At 40.5% G+C, this 20,127-nt stretch overlaps 1 long non-coding RNA gene across 1 annotated transcript in view; it reads right to left on the reverse strand.

Moving 5' to 3' along the window:
- The window catches only part of LOC134355192 (uncharacterized), a 143,997-nt gene extending 124,602 nt beyond the window's left edge, over window positions 1-19,395 (reverse strand). Inside the window, exon 1 of the long non-coding RNA XR_010019974.1 lies at window positions 19,297-19,395. This is a non-coding gene — a long non-coding RNA (uncharacterized LOC134355192). The remainder of the gene's footprint in view (window positions 1-19,296) is intronic.
- Between the last annotated feature and the right edge of the window lie 732 nt (window positions 19,396-20,127).

Genomic DNA, 20,127 nt, shown 5'->3' on the forward strand with positions numbered 1-20,127 from the left:
GAATGCTATGGACTCAATCAAAGATGTCCCTGATCTGGGAGGCAACATAACATACTGGAATCTCATTCTCATCCACAAAACCTCCTGCCTCCTCCCCTAACCAATTAATCCCCTATCACTACAGCTTGCTTCTTCTCCCCCCTTTCCTTTTGACCAGAGAGCCAGACTTAGCACCACAGACCTGACCACTGTGGCTTCCCTCTGCTTGGTCATCCCCACAACAGTCCCCAAAGCGATACATGTTATTGAGGGGAACAGCCACAGTGGTTCTCTGCACCGCCTGCCTATTCCATTTCCACTTTCTGATGATCACTCATTTCCCTGTGTTCTGCACCTTGGGTGTAACTGCCTTCCTACATTTCCTGTCGATCAACCCTTCTGCTTCCCGAATGATCTGGAGTTTATCTAGATCCAGCTTTAATTCTTTAATATGGCGTCTTTTTAGGAAACACCTCATAGGAACTGTAGCATTTTCTAACATTAAAATGGATGGCAACTCGCATTGTAAATGTTGAAGGCGGTCTAATGAACTGCATAAAGCAATAAATAAATGTCATTTTGCCCTGACATCAAGAGCAATCTCAAACTAGAGTGAGGCATCTCCTGAAGGAAATCCCAATCCTTGCGAATTTAGTATTTTCAGGTCAGATTTGAATCTGACTTCTGAGATAAGGCCTTCATTAATGCACAATGAATTTAAATCCATTCAAGGACGTGATTAGCAATATTCTGGAAGAGCTCAACGGGCCATGCAGTTTCTGTGGGAGGAAAGGATCTGTTGATCTTGCAGGTTGAAACCGTGCATCAGAACTGAGGGTGGAGGGGGGAGATTACCAGCACAAAGAGGAGGACAGCAGTGAAAAAAAGTGAAGTGATAAGTGGACTGAGGAGGTGTGTAAGATGACAGGCAGGTAGTGGTAGGTAAGGGTGATGCATGAGGTGGATTTGGAAGACTGTGGCAGGTGAATGATGGACAGAGCCAGACAAGAAGGGAGAGGATAAAGAATAAAAACACATGGAGCAACGTGGAGGGAAGGAATTGTGAAGATAGGAGGCAGCTGCTGGAGGTAGATTAGGAGGAACACAAAGCTTACCAGGGCTGGCTTCCAGAGAAGTAAAGAAGGTGAGGGTGGGAACCATTAGGTTTGTCCATCATCATCGATGAAGACCTTGACACCATTAGTGCTTTTTTACGAGGTTGAGTTGCTAGCTCAACACTCAACCCAGCATGGATGGAAAGTGTGCCCGGGAGCGGTCCGACTAGATTCAAACTTGGGAATCTTCGCTCCAGAGTCTGGTGCAGATGTCACTGCACCACCAGCAGGCTTGATGGTGTCGAGACTAGTGCTTGATTTGGATTTAAGTGAGGGAGAGTTGCGCAGCATCAGCCTTACACTCTCTTCCCAATTCCCATCTGGATCCAGTGGCAAGACAAGAGTCGAGACGGCTGGAGATAGGACTAGGTGCAGTGGATGACCAGGACGTTTTCCGTGTCTTGTCGTGCTCTACACATTCCACGACGCTTGCAGAGACTGTCTTCTTGACCGTTAGACCTTCCATTGGTCTCGTCCGCTCAATCCACCGGAGTCTGTCTTCACATGCTGAGATAGACAACTCCCTATCTCACTGAGGGTTTGAGACCCATCGGCTCCCCTCACCTGGTTTAGTCGGCTTGTTGAAGCTGTTGCCCGGGGTGTGGCCGCTGTCACATGCAAACAGCTACAAGGAGCCACAGGTGAGAGCTGAGTACCAGGTGGGGACCAAAGGTGGACTAACTGCCCTGAAAAGGACGCAATATGTTCCCCCACCAGAGGTGCTACCCCTCCCTGACACCCCATACACTCCAGGGAACCATTAAGGAAGAGATTGAATGGCAGTTGGATTCAGATGGGGGATGGGTGGGAGGTTAAAAACTGTGTGCAGGAAGTGTGGTGTGAAGAGAGCCGATAGAGCCAATAGAGGGAAGGGGACAAAGGTAAGTGAAAGAGGGCTGAGAGAGCTTGAGGAAGGGGATACAAATGAGAGCACCAAAAGGTCAAAAAGCTTGGTGGAGGGCTGGAGGGAAAGGCAAAAAAAGCAAGGTGGGGGCTATCTAAAATCGGAAAACTCAATATTCATGGCATTGGGCTGTAGACTACCCAGGTGGAATATAAGCTGTTGCTCCTTCAGTTTGAGCGGGACTTCTCCTGTCCATGGATAGACAGGTCAGTGTGGGAATGGGGAAAGGATTCAAAATGGTCTGCAACTGGCAGCTCGGGATGGCCGATGCAGACAGAATGTAGGTGTTCTATGTGTGATCTCTGACTCTGATGTAGCGGAGGCTATGTCAGGAGTACACAATGCTGTAGATGAGGTTGGAGGAGATCTATGTGAACCTTTGCCTCACCTGGAAGAAACATTTAGGTCTGTGAGAGGTGGTGAGGGAAAAAGTGTAAGAACAAGTGTTATAACAACCACAATATATCATGGAAGCTAGTCTTCTTTTTATGGACATTTCTACAACTTTTGCTGCCTCTGTATCTGTAAAGCAGCCAACATAATCAAACACCCTTCCCATCCAAAGCATTCTCTCTTCTCCCTTTCCTTTTGTGCAGAAGATATAAAAGCCTGAAGGCATGGACCACCATGCTCAAGGACAGCTTCAATCCTGCTGTTACAAGACTATGGACAGTTCCCTAGTATGATAAGATGAACTCTTGACCTTACAATCTACTTCGTTAGCGCTTTGCACCTTATTGTCTACTGTGCTGCAATTTCTCTGTAACTGCAACTCTTTATTTTGTACTCTGCTAGTTTTTTTTTTACCTTGTGCTACCTCAATGATTTGATCTGTGTGAACGGTATGCAAGACAAGTTTTTCCACTGTAACTCAGTACATGTGACAATAATAAACCAATTTACCAATTTAGTGAAAGGACTCCCACAATGCTGTTGGTAGTATTCCCATCTGCCTGCTGCTCTTGACCTTTTTGATATTAGAGCCTGCAGGTTTGGAAAATTCTGTCAGAATTGCCAGGGCAAGAGGCCCAGTGAATATTTTAAATGAAAAACATTAAGGACATTAAATTAGTGCAGGTTTTGAATAATCAGGCTGGTGAATCGGGGTTCCAATCAAGCGATCTACTTTGTCCTGGGTGGTGTTGAGTTTCTTCAGTGTTTTTGGAGTTACATTCATCTAGGCGAATGGGAAATATTCCATTACAGTCACAGCCTGTGCCTGTTGAATGGTGGGTAGTGTTTGAGGTGAATGACTTGCCACAGATACCCAACAACTGACTTGCTTTTGTAGCCACAGTGTTAAATCCAATCAAATAAATAATTAATGTCTGCTCAGCGGCTTGATGCTTTGATTACCACTCGCGATCACGTAAGAGTGAATGCCTAGTAAAATGAAATGTTAATACCTATCAATTACTCACATCTGAAACATCAATTTAATTCTTCCTTATATCATTCTCCATTAAGTGCCTCAATTATTTTCCTTGGCAGTCTAATCACATAGTCACCCCAAATTTGCTAATTTCTGCAGACTCAAAGATTCATTTCCATCCATTCCATTCCAAGGGTGATTCTGTAGTCAATGATTCTAGAACTTGCAGCAATCTGAAGCATACTACCAAAGATCCTTTTGTAAAAAGCTTGCAGGTGTGTATAATACTTGATCGGAGCTTCTTGCCTTTCAGAATAAGTGAGTCCAATGTCTTCAACCTCCAAGGAGAGTTGCAATTATTTAAGCTTGGTGCAGGTTTGATAGGCTTTTTCTGGTCTGATTTGAACAATTAATCAATTCTTAGCATTATATATCTTGAGCAGACTGTGTATGTATGCATGTATATGGTGTATATTTGTGCACAGACAACAATTCAACAGTTTTTATACCTTTTAAGCACATCCTACTGGTTACCAAAGATGTAACATATGTAGACTCAATCAGATTTAATACAATCTTTGAGACGGTTTTGGTCAAACAGTTCAAAGTTGAACTGCAAAGTTACACTCCATCTGTTTTGTGCCACAGGTGAACCCTAATGTGGCTAAAACTACTATCTATCAGAAAGTAAAATAGGAAACAGATGTGTGATGATTACTCATTTACTGTTGATGACAAGACCACACTGACGTGACATGTGTAAACATTGGCATTGGTTCTGTTGTAGTATTAATAATGAGTACAAAGCAGACTCCACGATATTAATTTTAAATCTAAAAGCGAGGTATCTCTGCAACCCAAGATTGTTTCCCAAGTAGACAAACGAGATCACATCAGTTATTAGCTATTCTATTACATAAACTTAAAATGATATGTTTTATTTTAAAAGATTGAGGACCACCCAAGTGTTAAAAATATGATCCAAACCTAATGATTGGATTACAGCCTTAAAATCACAATGGGATTTCAATATTAGTAAAGTATATTATGAAATTTAAGAATAGGATTTATTCAGTTTGTGATTTTTTTATTATTGTTTTATAGACACTGTTGTTGGGACTATTGAAATCACATTCAGCAAGAAGCTGTACTTATATTTGATTATCAGAAAAAATGCTTATACTGTTAACCACAACAAAGTATCGGCAATGATAAAAATAAACTTTATTAATAAAATGCTTTTAATCTAGGTGGTATTTTGTTCAACAAATCAGAACAGAAGTGTAACCAAGACAAGGTTAGATAGTTCAGAGAAATCAGCCAAGATAATGCATTTGTCATTTCAGAAGACCCAATAATCACGCCTGACCCCTGACCATAAACAGTCATATACTTTACCAGTAGAGAAAACAAGGCAGCAAACAGAAAAGAGAACATTGGTGAACATACCATTTCTTAATGCAGAAATGCTAATGTTGATGGTAATTTCTTCCATTCTCTGTATACTGTATTTATTGTAGTTAATTAAGAAAACTTTGAAAAGTATGTCGCATCCGGAATTTTCCAGTTAGCGGGCGATTTCCTTCCACGCTGTTCTGACGTATTGGGAAATCGTGTATGAGGCAAATTACAGCAGTGGTTTGCCATTGCCTTCTGCTGGGTGAGTTTTTTTAAGAGATCACCAGCTCCTAACCCAGCACAGATGGAGAGCATGCAAGGGTGCTGGCTGGAATCGAACTCGGGATCTTTCGCCCTGAAGTCCAGCGCTGATGCCACTACGCCACCAGCCGGTTAAGAGCACTTTAGTGTTCTTAAATGTTAATGATCTTCTAACTTTTCAATTTTTAACACAAAAAAAACTTTTTAAATCAATTTCATATGACCTAAACTCCTTTCAGAACAGAGGTCTTGAAGTCAATCACAGCTCTGTGGCCCCAAAAGGTTAACGCAGCCACTGGGCAAGAACAGGATAAGCATGTATGGTCAGTGACAGTGAGTATGATTAAGGCCAGTAAAAAATCATGATATCCAGAGAAATACTGCCAACAATTATGAACAAATATAAACTGCAAGGGAGGAATCAAGCACAATGATTAGGCCTCCTATACAGCTGCCATTTTAAATCTACGTTGAATATCTGAAATGCCATTTGGGATTCTCCACAGTGTTTCATTACCGTACATTTCTGGAGCCTTAATAGAATCATTAAAGGAATGCCACAGTAGTTCAGTGGTCAGTACTATTGTCTTAAGACTTCAGGGTTGTGGGTTGATCATGATCTCCAGAGTTTACATATTTCCCCAGACTCTCTAATTTCTTCCCACATGTGCAAAACAGCCAGGTCTGTGAGCTTTCTTGGTTGCTGTAAATTACCCCTTTTTAGGTGGGTAAAAGGAAGGTAGACTGAAGCTGATGGGAATGCATACGGGAAGACATATTGATGGGTGGAAAGGCCTGTCTCCATGATCTGTGACACTATTTGAGATATGAGCATGACTCAGTTGTTTCCTGTGTATCTGTTGTCGATATATAGCCTCATGAGATGAAACATTTTCACATTCAACACACTATTGCACTTGTTGTATTTGTAGTTTATTTGATATTTTCTTTTTATTTTCTTAAGCCGATATATGAGTGCTATTATTGTAATGGTTGTTTTCCATCTACCTTTGGAGATAATTGTATGGGACAATTTGCAATAAGAATCGCTGTGAATGGAATGATGGGTGATACCCTCGTCCAATCACATTATAGACCTGTATTTTAAAATCCAGTTATACCGTAGCAACCGGAACATTGTACTGCTGAACATGTTATTTTTCTAATTCATACCACATCACACATCTTGATCACCATGAATCACCTGTGAACGTGGGATATGAGCTTTCCAGTAATTGCCTTTTATATTCCTCACCAATGTAGTAGAGAATTTTCACAAAATAATAATGCTGATCTTTTATCGCTGATGCCAGCTATAAAATAAAGAAGAATAATGAATGTTTAAACTTGTAATGAAGAACTTTTTTTCAACTAATTCCATTACTTACAATTTTACTGAGTGTTTAAGTGGGTTGTGAATGCCATGGGGGGGGGGGTGAGAAGAAATCTAGCTGCTAGTGTTTCAGTGTTGGCGTACTTTGTACAAAGTAAAATGATATACTTGACGTACACTTATGGATCCATGAATGAACATTGAATTCCACATGTGTTTTTCATAATGGTGCCCTCATTTTCCCTGTGCAGTCCAACCTATCAAGCAGTATGAAATTTCACAGTTGAAGCATGCAACAATTACAAACTATATTAAATGTTGTGACCTCCATAAAAGATTAAAAGAGATACGGCTTGAGGACTACCTGGATCTAAAAGTTATTCCAAAATACACCAGTTTTCTAGCCTCAGAAATAACATTTTTGAAATCTTGCTTGCTCAAAAGTATTTTTCCTCAAACTATTCGTTCTCTTTCCCCCGTTGAAAAGCATTGTTATTGTAACCAAAGTAAACATCAATCCAAATGTAAATAATTTGGAAAATGTGTAGCTCGGTGGTTGATGGTTGGGTTAAGTTGTTCTTTCATCTTGCCAATTTACTTGCAAAAGTCTCATCACTATCCGTGGAGACATCAACAGTTAATTTTCAGCACACTGATGATGTCTCCTCGCATGGTAACGAAATGTTTGCAAGTAAATTGTCAAGAATGGAAAACAACTCAGCCCTACCATCAACCCAAATTTTTGTTGAGTGTTGATGAGAAGAACAATACTTGTTAAAATTTCACATGTTATTAACTAATGTTTCTGTCAGCAAGTTAGTTTTATGAGAGGGAAATTTGGGCTCCATCCTTCCCTTATAACCTTTGCAGTAACTGCCTGTTTACCTGAAGAAAGCATGACTCTACGTCAGAGATGGGAGGGAAATCATGACTAAATGCAATATAGTAATGCAGTGAGTTGAGATGCTGCCTCACAGCTCTATTCATCCATATGTTCTGATTTCCTCCAACATCCCAAGGGAATGCAGGTTTTTAGGTTAATTTTGCACAGTAAATTGCTTCTTTTGTGTGGGATGTGTGGAAAATAGGTTACGGGATCATTTGGTAGGGAAATGGGCTTACTCTGAGCCAGCATGGTGTTGATGGGCTAAAATATCTTACTTCTAGGTCAAATGAAAATATAGAAGTTCTCATAGATTACATGGTGTGAGGGTCAAAATGCAAAGCCCCCTATGCAACAGGAAATGGAAGGAAGAATTTAAAATTTGTTCCTCAGATTAGCAAAGGATTGGAAGTAGTGCACCATAAAGATTGGCACTGAAGTCCGAGTTGTTCACTATTTACACAAATGAAAAATATTATGAGTCCTGATGATGGGTTTTGACTCAAGATATTGGCAATTGTTTTCCTTCATGGGATGCTACTCAATCCACTAATTTCCTCCAGGAGATTGTTGTTCCAGAATCCAGCATCTCTAATCTTGTGTCTCCAGAAAACTAGTACAAGATCTTGAAGTCTATATTGGCCTTGAGTTAGTGGATATAATGCTGATGAGAATGCAAGTGATTGTCTTTATACACTCTGAAAATGAGAGCATGGTCTACACAGTTAAAAGTGGTATACTAGAAATTGCTACCAAATTGCTGTAAAAGCTATTAAAAGTGACACAAATTGCTAAATAGGTTTAATAGTTTTTAGTGACTTGCTGCTGTAATTATCAATGGAATTCAACATGGTTCTGTAAAACTAACTTAATATATGTACACTTCATTTTCTGAGAATAATTATTTCAAAATACTTTGGATTTTAAAATAATATACTGTAAGTAATACTAGAAGACATTTATGCTTTGACCTTAATGTATCTGAATGCATAATTTTGATTTTGATCAGTATAAGGTGAGAATAATTAAAGCTTTTAACCTCTGTTTTGTTGTCAGATCTTTTAGACTGATTGTTTGGTCAATCAACTCAATGATTTCACAGCTGTTGGATGCCAGATTTGGCAAAGCAACTTACTCTAGAAAATTGAATCTCCATACAAATCCTCCCCAGGTTACCAATGTACACACAATTGAGCATTTAGGAACTGGTGGGAAGCATTTGCCAACTGTGCAGGACTGCAGGCCCCTTCTGATGTCTGCAAAGCTTCCAAGTTGCGAACTGTTCAGGTTGCGAAGAGTTCCTTTTGTACCCAGCATAATCTTAGCAGCAACTGTACTGCAGAGGCTATTGAAGACTTATGCATAGATTTCTTTGAAGCCAACGATGGGTACTGACCCTTCACAAATGAGTGTGATTTTGAGTTAATATTAAAATAATACTGAAATAATAGAGAAGGAACAAAACATTTATTAGAGGTTACTGCCTATTTCCATCATAATAATTTTCACCTTTGCCTATCATTAATTATGGTGAAATACTATTACATTCCATTTGTAGCAATAGAAATGTCCAGAGTCAATGGAGAGTAAGACTGTGCAGGCTATAAAATGGATTTCTATTCAATCACACACATATCTTCCCCAACTGGTTGGACTAAAATGACCACAGACTACCTTAGAGTTATAGGACACTACTTTAGAGGATCTAACTCTCCAAAGGCAGTTCCCAAAAGTATGATGAACAGCTTTGGGATATATTCCTTATACAATAATACAGAAAAGTACTTTGAAAATATTAACAATATTTTCTTCTTTAATTAATGTTAGATGGTCCAAAACATACCTTCTAGCCCAACAATAATAAACTAAATTAATTTTACGGGGCATTTAAAGTTTAGTTCAGATAATTGGTTTCATTTTATGCTTAAACTAATTATGGAATTTATTATTTCCTAATAATGGATAATTCTTTGTACATTGCCGCTCATTTAGCTAATTGGGTGGTCTTAAATAGGTTTTGTGGAGAGCTGAAGGCAAAACTGCTTTGTTGTCTTTAGCTAGATTTAACTTAGTCCAATAAAGTATATATTTTAATTCTTCAGTAGACATTTTATTACCTAATTGGTGTATGTGGTCAGTCAGTAATAAACTTCAGCTGTGTTTTTAATTTCCATACTTCATATGAAGCATGGATTTCACTGTGAACTCTTTGAAATGAAATAATATGATACTCATGTTGATAAGGAAATACTAATCAGTCCCAGATCCATCACAAGTGGGATCAGGTATAATTTATTTACATGGCTATTTTTGATTTAGTAAGAAATGCAGCAATATGTATGCAGTTTTTAAGAAGCGACTGGGTCCTAACTGCAAAACTACTCACAGTGGCCTCTTTATTAGGTACCTCCTGTACTCTTGCTGCTGTGACCCATCCACTTCGAGGTCTGACGTGTTGTGCATTCAGATATTCTCTTTTGTACACCACTGTTGTAATGCATGGCTATTTGAGTTACTGTCACCTTCTAGTCAGTTTAAACCAGCCTGTCCATTCTCATCTGACCTGTTGCGTTAACAAGATGATTCCTGCCCACAAAACTGCTGCTGAGTGGATGTTTTCTGGCTTTTTTTGCACCATTCTTTGCAAACACTAGAGACGGCTGTGCATGAAAATCCCTAGAGGTCAATAGATTTTGTGATACTCAAACCACCCCATCTGGCACCAACAATCGATCCATGGTTGAAATCAGTTAGATCACATTGTTCCCCAGCTCTGATGGTTGCTCTGAACATCAGATTGCTGCCACATGATTCACAACACGCTGGAGGAACTCAGCCACATGATTGGCTGATTAGATACTTGAATTAATGAGCAAGTATATCAAATAAAGTGACCACTGTAACCATGCGTACTTCAACAGTAAAATTAAAACCTGGTATTCACTGGGATTGCATTCTTTAGTGCTTGTTTCACTTAGCATATGGTCTTATAGATGTATTATTTCAAGAGTTTTGAAAGCTATGAGAGAAAGACAGACAACAGCTGAGTAATGAAGCTGGTATATTTTGTTTTGTAGCTACTTATAAAATAGACTGTTAGGAAAATTCAAAGGTTGTTATCTCCTTCTCTCAATTCTTCCGTCTCCGCCTCTCAGGATGAGGCTTTTCATTCCAGGACAAAGGAAATGTCTTCCTTTTTTAAAGAAAGGGGCTTCCCTTCCTCCAGCATGAACTCTGCCCTCAAACGCATCTCTCCCATTTCACGCACATCTGCTCTCACCCCATCCTCCTGCCACCCCATTAGGGATAGGGTTCCCCTTGTCCTCACCTACCACCTCACTAGCCTCCGTGTCCAACATATAGTTCTCCGTAACTTCTGCCACCTCCAACGAGATCCCACCACCAAGCACATCTTTCCCTCCCCCCCACTTTCTGCTTTCCGCAGCGATCGCTCCCTACATGACTCCCTTGTCCATTCCCACCAATTTCCCTCCTGGCACTTATCCTTGTAAGCAGGTGCTACACCTGCCCTTACACTTCCTCCCTCACCACCATTCAAGGCCCCAGATAGTCCCTCCAGGTGAGACGACACTTTACCTGTGAGGCTGCTGGTGTGATATAGTGTGTCCGGTGTGGCCTTCTATATATTGGTGAGACCCGACACAGACTGGGGGACCATTTCACTGAACACCTATGCTCTGTCCGCCAGAGGAAGCAGGATCTCCCAGTGGCCACACATTTTAATTCCAGATCCCATTCCCATTCCGATATGTCAGTCCATGGCCTCCTCTACTGTCGAGATGAAGCCACACTGAGGTTGGTCCAGATCATTTTGCAAATTTTGATAACCTTCCTCACTGCCCACCACAGCCCCAATCTTTGTGTCATCAAAAATTTGCTAAACCCGTTTACCACATCATCCAAATCATTAACATACAAACGTAGATGACGAGCAAAACAGACCCTGCAACAATCCTTGTGATACATCACTAGTCACAGGCCTCCAGCCAGAGAGACAACCATCTACTAGCATTCACTGGCTTCTCCCACTAATCCAATGTTGAGTCCAATTTATTACTTCATTCTGAACGACTGAACCTTCTGGACCAGCATCCCAAGCAGAACATTGTTAAAGGCCTTGCTAATAAAGTCCATGTAGACATTTTGACCACCATTTCTACATCAACCTCCCCTCATAACCTCCTTAAAAAAGTCTATAAAATTAACTAGATGAGAACTGTCATGCACAAAGCCATGCTAATTATCCCTAGATGGGCTCTCTCTATCCAAATACCTATTTATACCATCCCTCAGAATTCCTTCAAATAATTTATGCATGATTGACGTCAGACTTACCAGCATATAATTTCCAGCTTATTCTTTGAGCCTTTCTTAAATAACAGAACAACATGAACTATTCTCCATTCTTCCAACACTTCACTTTAAGTGTCTGTGCCATGACCCCTGAAGTTTCTGCAGTAGCCCCCCACAATGCCCAAGCAGACAGCTTGTCAGGTCCTGAGGATTTATCCACCGTCATTTACCTCAAGACATGGTAAAAAAGTTCAAAGTCTCTCGAAAGTCCCACATCTCACGCAGACGGGAGAAGGAAGAAAACTCTCCCTGCCATTCCCGACCACAGTCCGACTCTGAGTCGTCTGAAAACTTCAAGCTCTGACCAGCCCTCCGACACTGAGCACCGAGCACCAGAAATTCTTGATCGCACAGTTGCAGTGGCAGCGAACTGGGCATTTCAGAAGTTACTCCAAATGTTCCTTCGTGCTCTCACGGCTGTCTCCATTAAATCAGATTTGTGTACGGCCTCTATTTCACAAATGCGATATCATTTCACCGGAGAGGCTACACGCACTGCGTCGCGCCACCATCTTCTCCTCCCTCCTATTTTTCCCCGCTCTCTTTTTGATCTTAATACTGCTATAGAAGCCCTTGTGATTCTCTTTCACCTTGTTTGCCAGAGCAATTCCATATCCTCTCTTAATCCTCCTGATTTCACTCTTAAGTGTTCTCTTGCATATCTTATAACCCTCAAGATGCCTCATTTGAAGCTAACTGCCTATACCTGATATGCGCCTCCTTTTTCTTTACCAGGACATCAATATCCCTCAATAGGCAAGTTCCTGTAAACCTGTTAACCTTGCCTTTTATTCTAATAGCAACATATAGATTCTGTACTCCTAATAGTTCCCTTTTGATGACCTCCCACTTACCAATCATCTCTGACAGAAAACAACCCATTCCAATTTATGCCTGCCTGATTATTTCTGAAGCTGTGAAAGTTGGCCTTCCTGCAGATTAGAATATCAACTCAAAGACCAGTCCTATCCTTTTCCATAATTATCCTGAAACTAGTGGCATTATGATCACTAGATCCAAAGTGGTCCCCTGCACTGACTTCTGTCATGTGAACTGTTTTATTACCAGAGAGGAGATCCAGTATTGTGCTCTCTCTAATTGGGACCTCTACATATTGATTAAAGAAACTTTCCTGAACACAGTTGGTAAACTCTGTCCCATCCAGTTCTTTTACAGTATGGGACTCCAGTCAATACATGGAAAATTAGAATCCCCTATTATTACAACCTTATATTTCTGGCAACTGTCTGCTATCATTCTTCAAATTTGCTCCTCTAAACCTTGCTGAGCATTGGGAAGTCCACATAGCCCATTAATATTTATCATTCATTCATTCATTATATGCTATGTCATATGACGTGGATGATCATGTTTTTGACCAGGATTGTTCTTGGCAAATTTTTCTACAGAAGTGGTTTGACATTGCCTTTTTCTGGGCACCATCTTTACAGCCATTCACCACCTGCTCTCGTGGCTTTATGTGACCCTGATCGAGGGGCTAAGCAGGTTCTACACCTTGCTCAAGGATGACCTGCAGGCTAATGAAGGGAGTAAGCGCCTCATACCTCCTTTGGTAAAGGCCTATCTCCACCCTGCTACCCAATTAATGTCATCATCCCTTTTTTATTCCACAGTTCTATGAAAGTTGCCTTGGCAGGTACGCCGTCCACAATATTCTCTCTGAGCACTGTCCGTCAGGTGTGTCATCTGTCTGTCATCTTCCCTGGTGAGCAATGCTGCCCCTCCCCCAGCTATCATGTCTAAAACAATGGAACCCCAGAACAGTGAGCTGTCAGTCCTGCCCCTCTTACAACCTATGATTACAGTATCTTAATTCCATGTGCATTTAATTCTGGAAGTTCATCTGCTTTACCTACAATATTCCTTGCAGTGAAATAGATGTAGCTCAGAATATTAGTCCCAACCAACTCAACCTTTTGGTTCCCATCTTTGCTTATAGTCTTAACATCTACTTTTTTTGTAGCCACTCCACTTGCTGTCCAGGCATTCTGGTTCCCACCCTCTAACTCTAATTTAAACCCTCTCCCCACCCCGAGCAGCACTAGCAAAACCTTCCTGCAAGATATTGATCCCCTTCCATTTTGTGCACACTGTCCTGTTTGTACAGATCCACCTACTCTAGAAGAGAACCTAATGATCCAAATAACCAAAGCCCACTCCTTGTAGAGGCATTATTGATACTATCTCTCCAATCCTCCAAGGTGTCTGTTATAGATTGTCCATATCTCAGAAAAAGAGAAGAGAGCAGGGATCACTGTTACCTTTGACCAGTTTTCAACCCTAGAGTCCAAACATTGTCCTCCTCATTAGTCAAAGCCTATGAGCTATGGGAAGTTGTTCATATTTTCCAAAACCTTCATTATTGGATGTCAGGGATGTACAGCTAAAACAAGTTAGTAGGAGACCTTTGTTTTGTAGATGTTTAGTGAAAGGGCCACTTGTACACTTTAGTGAGTGTATCACGACCTGGAAATAAGTCCAGGAAGTTACTTCTTGGATGACTTGAGATTGGAGTAACCTTGTTTCTGAAATGGAGGTGGCAATGGTAGTTGGTTTTCCATTCATCCTGTACGAAATTGCTGCGGTTAATAGTTGTATTGTGGAGCGAAAGATGGAGAGGAGACTGGGGCAAATATGTACCCTGCTTGACTCAAGTCTCCATTGGGGTTGAATCTGTGGTGGAAATAATGGTTACAATCATAACTTGCAGGTTTTATTGCAACTGATGAAGAATGCAGAATTTCTTATGGTGGGCAAACTTGAGGAGGTTTCTTTACATTGTTTCTAGATTGGTAGTGTCACAGGCTATTGTAAGGACAAGTAAGGCCGTATAAGCAGACAATAGTGCTCATTGCACTTTTATTCAAGTTTTCATCGGATGAAATCACATCCATTATGCCTCCAGAAGAACAGAATATGCACTGCGATTTAGGGAGCAGTCGCACTCACTGGGAGGGAAGGTTGTGGAGGGCCTTTCCAATTACTATAAATCCAGCTAAGTGTAGTTGATTTGCCAATTTAATATCAAAATTCAGGGGATTGGTGGAAAAATTCCAAACAGGACTGCAACTGCTACAGTTACACCAAACCGAATGCACGCAGGTTCGTTCCAATAGTTTATAATTTATCATTGAATGTTAGGTATAATTATTCAAGGTTATTACTGTGGTGAATGAAAATCACTTAAAATCAAATGATTTTAAAATCAAGTTTTCTAAATCAATATATAGAGGTACCTATGAGAGAGGATGCAATACTTGATCTCCTATTAGGGAACCAGACAGGTCAGGTGACACAAGTATGTGTAGACGAACATTTTGGGTCCAGTAACCATAATGTCATTAGTTTCAAGTTAATTATGGATAAGGATAGGTCTGGTCCTCGAGTTGAGGTTCTAAATTGGAGAAGGGCCTATTTTGTGGAACTGAGAAACGATCTAGGAGAAGTGGATTGGGATAAGTTGTTTTCTGTAAGTGTTCTTGTACTTGTGTTCAGTAAGTGGAAGGCCTTCAATGGCAAAATTTTGAGAGTGCAGTGTTTGCATGTTCCTGCCAGGATTAAAGGCAAAGTTAACAGGCATAGGGAACCTTGGTTTTCAAGGGATATTGGTGGTCTGGTTAAGAAAAGGAGAGAGGTGTATAGCAGGTATAGGCAACAAGGAACAAATGAGGTACTTGAAAAGTATAGAAAATGTGAAAAAATACTAAAGAAGGAAATCAGGAAGGCAAAAAGAAGACATGAGGTTGCTTTGGCAGATAATATGAAGGTAAACCCAAAGTGCTTCTACAAGTATATTAAGAGTAAAAGGATAGTAAGGGACAAAATTTGTCCCCTAGAAGATCAGAGTGGTCGTCTATGTGTGGAGCCTCATGAGATGGGGGAGATCATAAACAGAGTTTTTTTGCATCAGTATTTACTCAGGAAACTGGCATAGTGTATATGGAAGGAAGGGAAACAAGCAGTAGTGTCATGGAACATATAGAGATTAAAGAGGAAGAGGTGCTTGCTACCTTACAGCGAATAAAGGTAGATAAATCCCCTGGGCCTACAATGATACTTCCTCGGACCTTGAGAAAGACTAGTGTAGAAACTGCAGGAGCCCTGGCAGAAATATTTAAAACATCCTTAGCCACGGGTATGGTGCCAGATGATTGGAGGGTAGTTCATGTTGTTCCGTTGTTTAAAAAGGCTCCAACAGTAATCCAGGTAATTACAAGCCAGTGAGCCTGACATCAGTAGTAGGTAAATTATTGGAAGGTGTTGTGAGAAATTGGATATACAAGTATTTGGACAGCCAAGGGCTGATTAAGGATAGTCAGCATGGCTTTGTGCATGCTAGATCATGTTTAACGTAGAGCTTTTTGAGGGGGTTACCAAGAATGCAGACGAAGGAAAGGCTGTGGATGTTGTCTACATTGACTTTAGTAAGGCCTTTAATAATTCCCTGAAAGTGGCGTCACAGGTAGACAGGATTGTAAAGAAGGCTTTTAGCATCTTGGCATTCATAAATCAAAGCCACCTCCAACGGGATCCCACCACTAAGCACATCTTTCCCTCCCCCCCCCTCTCTGCATTCCGCAGGGATTGCTCCCTACACAACTCCCTTGTCCATTCGTCCCCCCCATCCCTCCCCACTGATCTCCCTCCTGGCACTTATCCATGTAAGCGGAACAAGTGCTACACATGCCCTTACACTTCCTCCCTTACCACCATTCAGGGCCCCAAACAGTCCTTCCAGGTGAGGCATCACTTCACCTGTGAGTCGACTGGGGTGATATACTGCATCCGGTGCTCCCGATGTGGCCTTTTATATATTGGTGAGACCAGACGCAGACTGGGAGACCGCTTTGCTGAACATCTACGCTCTGTCCGCCAGAGAAAGCAGGATCTCCCAGTGGCCACACATTTTAATTCCACATCCCATTCCCATTCTGACATGTCTATCCACGGCCTCCTCTACTGTAAAGATGAAGCCACACTCAGGTTGGAGGAACAACACCTTATATTCCGTCTGGGTAGCCTCCAACCTGATGGCATGAACATTGACTTCTCTAACTTCCGCTAGGCCCCACCTCCCCCTCGTACCCCAGCTGTTACTCATTTTTATGCACACATTCTTTCTCTCACTCTCCTTTTTCTCCCTCTGTCCCTCTGAATATACCTCTTGCCCATCCTCTGGGTCACCCCCCCCCCCGTCTTTCTCCCTAGGCCTCCTGTCCCATGATCCTCTCGTATCCCCTTTTGCCTATCACCTGTCCAGCTCTCGGCTCTATCCCTCCCCCTCCTGTCTTCTCCTATCATTTTGCATCTCCCCCTCCCCCTCCAGCTTTCAAATCCCTTACTCACTCTTCCTTCAGTTAGTCCTGACGAAGGGTCTCGGCCTGAAACGTCGACTGTGCCTCTTCCTATAGATGCTGCTTGGCCTGCTGCGTTCACCAGCAACTTTGATGTATGTTTATTGAGTATAGTAGTTGGGATGTTATGGGTTTGTTGTATAAGACATTGGTGAGGCCAAATTTGGAGTATTGTGTACAGTTCTGGTCTCCTAACTATAGGAAGGATATCAGTAAGATTGAAAGAGTGCAGAGAAGATTTATTAGAATGTTGCCAGGTCATCAGGAGTTGAATTACAGGGAAAGATTGAACTGGTTAGGACTTTATTCCTTGGAGCGTAGAAGAATGAGGGGGGATTTGATAGAGGTTTACAAAATTATGAGGGATATAGACAGAGTAAATGAGAGTAGGCTTTTTCCACTTAGATTAGGAGAGATAAATACGAGAGGACGTGGCTTTAGGGTGAAAGGGGAAAAGTTTAGGGGTAACATTAGGGGGAACTTCTTCACTCAGAGAGTGGTGGCAGTGTGGAACGAGCTGCCATCTGACGTGGTAAATGCTACCTCACAGATGCTACCTGACCTGTTGAGTTTCTCCAGCATTTTTTGTGAGTTGCTCAATATTTCCAGCATCTTCAGAATCTCTTGTTTGTCCAACTGAGGAAGTTTATTTATGCTTTTAATTATTATGCATGTTTGCATCACAAGGCCTCTTGATCATCTGCTTCAAGGAGAAAATGCTATAGATTCTTCTCTTGAATGCAGGGATTAGGTTTGGGATTGCAATGCTTCTCTCTTGGCCGAGAGATCAAAAAAGAATGCAATACACAAACTTTTGGTTTCTGATTTGGACAATATAAAACATTGATTTCCTTTTATGGCACTTTTAAGCTCATGAAACATTTCAAGCTGCTTCATAACAGTGAAGTCAGATAAATATTGACAACGAGCCAAGGAAGAAGGCATTAGAATTCATGACCAAATGCTTCGTAAAAGAGAAATTTTTGAAGGATTATCATAAAGCACAGAAGTTCTGATGGCGAAGTAAGAAAGTTTAACAAAAGAATTCCAACGGCTGGGATGCCCCTGGCCAATGAAGAGACATAGGAATTCAGAGACCCACAGGAGGACTATGATAATGGAGATAGTGAGATGGCATGGTGGCCTAGCAGTTAGCATAATGCTACTACAGCGCCAGAGACAAAGGTTCAATTTTGCCGCTGTCTGTAAGTTCTCCGCATGATTACGTGGGTTTGCTCCGTGGATATTTCCTTAAGGAATTTCCAGAGAAATGGGTGAATCCACAAGAGCTTATTTCTGCAATATTGTTGACTCAGGGTACATATTAATCATTGTGCATACTGCGTAGAGGGTACCCAGGCTTTGAATATAGTTAAGAGAGTTCTGAGAACATTGGAATAGTTCAGGTGAAGGAAGCAAAAATATAAATGAGGTTGCAATTATAATAAAGTGAGGCAGTTTGGTTTACAAATGTAAAGTTTTGTCCCAGAGTGCACACAATTATACACAAATCTGAATTACATGAAGAAATCAGGCCCGATTTCACTTGAGACATCTGTCAGCTGATAATTTTGTTTTTCATTTTTCCAAATGTGTTGGATCCTGAATAGAAATCTGTATCAGATAATATGAATTGGCAAATGAATAATCAAAACAGTTCCAATTGCCAAGTATATTTTCTGCTTGATATTAAAGCCATATAAATACAACTAATCAGTTAAAAATCAGACCCAATACTACTCATTTAGAAATAGTCACATTTTTCTTGCATGAGCAATTTTCAATGTATTATATATAGTACTATTTACTTGTCCAGTATTTTAAATGTTCCAACAATTTTGAGGAATTTATCCAATGTGGAATAGTAATTGTGTGAAAGAGATCATACCCAAAGCTGGGTTAAAAATGCAACTATTTTTTCATGTTTATTACACTATTTTTCCATTAACTATCAGATTTTCCCCATAGTTTGAATGGTTGATAGATCCAAAAAAAGAAACTGTCGTATCTGTGGTATTAAAAATAAAACTGAGCTCATTATTCTGCTCTCTTTTTGCACTATTTATTTTTATAGATTTCTTATTGCAACTTATATTTTATATATTACACCGTACTGCTGCCACAAAAAAATCAAATTTCATGAACTATCTAAATAATAGTAGACCTGATTCTGATTCCTAAATTGGAAACCATCAGACCTCTATTGACTATCAGAATTGAGGCCTATCGAATTCTTTAGGAACATGAATGATTTCCACAAGCTAAACCAAAATAATAACTTTCAGTTTGATAGCCATTTTACCTTCATCCAGACAGTCCTCAGTAGCCATATTCCAGACTTCTTGATTGGGAAACCAAAGGCAAATTGGCTGATCACATTGCTGAGAATACAAGACTGAGTATGATGCAGTACTACAAAGACAGAGAACTGGAAGCTTAACAACTCATCTGTTCTCTCTGCAAGTATGATGGCTAGCTTCCAGTCCTCTGTCTTTTTGTAATTCTCTATCCCACTCACTCTTCGTCTTGTCCGCCCTCACCTTCTGACACCATTCTAAATGAATAAAATGGACTCTGAAGGATTGGATGTTCTACGACCTTGGACTCACTGCTGAGTTCAATAATTTAAGATCATCATCATTATTTCTGACATGATTTATTTAGCAGGTACTGGTAATAATGATGCTGTTGCCCGAAGACCCATCTTTTAATCTTTACTTGTGCCATTACTACTACTCCTCCTTACATCATTATCTTTTCCAACATTTAGTCAGTCCTATTATTACCATGTTAAGTAAAATATCCCTCTTTTATTCTTTCTCCAGAAGTTAATCTATCTTTATTCTTGTTTCAAACATGGCAGGGTTTTTCAATTCTAATTAAAAGTTAAGTTGGTTTTTCTCTCTCTCCAGTGATTTGCCTGAAATGAATATTTCTACATTTCAACTTCTAAATCAGATTTCCAGTGCATACGTTGTTGTTTTTGGAATAGCTTATTCATTTAGGTCCCTTCAAAATGGAAAATCGGTGCAATTACTGTTTTTAAAATAGACATCAATCCTTATCAAATATTCAACTCTATTCACACTGAAAATATTTGTGATACAATCAGAATCTGGTTTATTATCACTGT

The sequence above is a fragment of the Mobula hypostoma genome, chromosome 12 (assembly GCF_963921235.1).
Source record: "Mobula hypostoma chromosome 12, sMobHyp1.1, whole genome shotgun sequence".
Taxonomy (NCBI): domain Eukaryota; kingdom Metazoa; phylum Chordata; class Chondrichthyes; order Myliobatiformes; family Myliobatidae; genus Mobula; species Mobula hypostoma.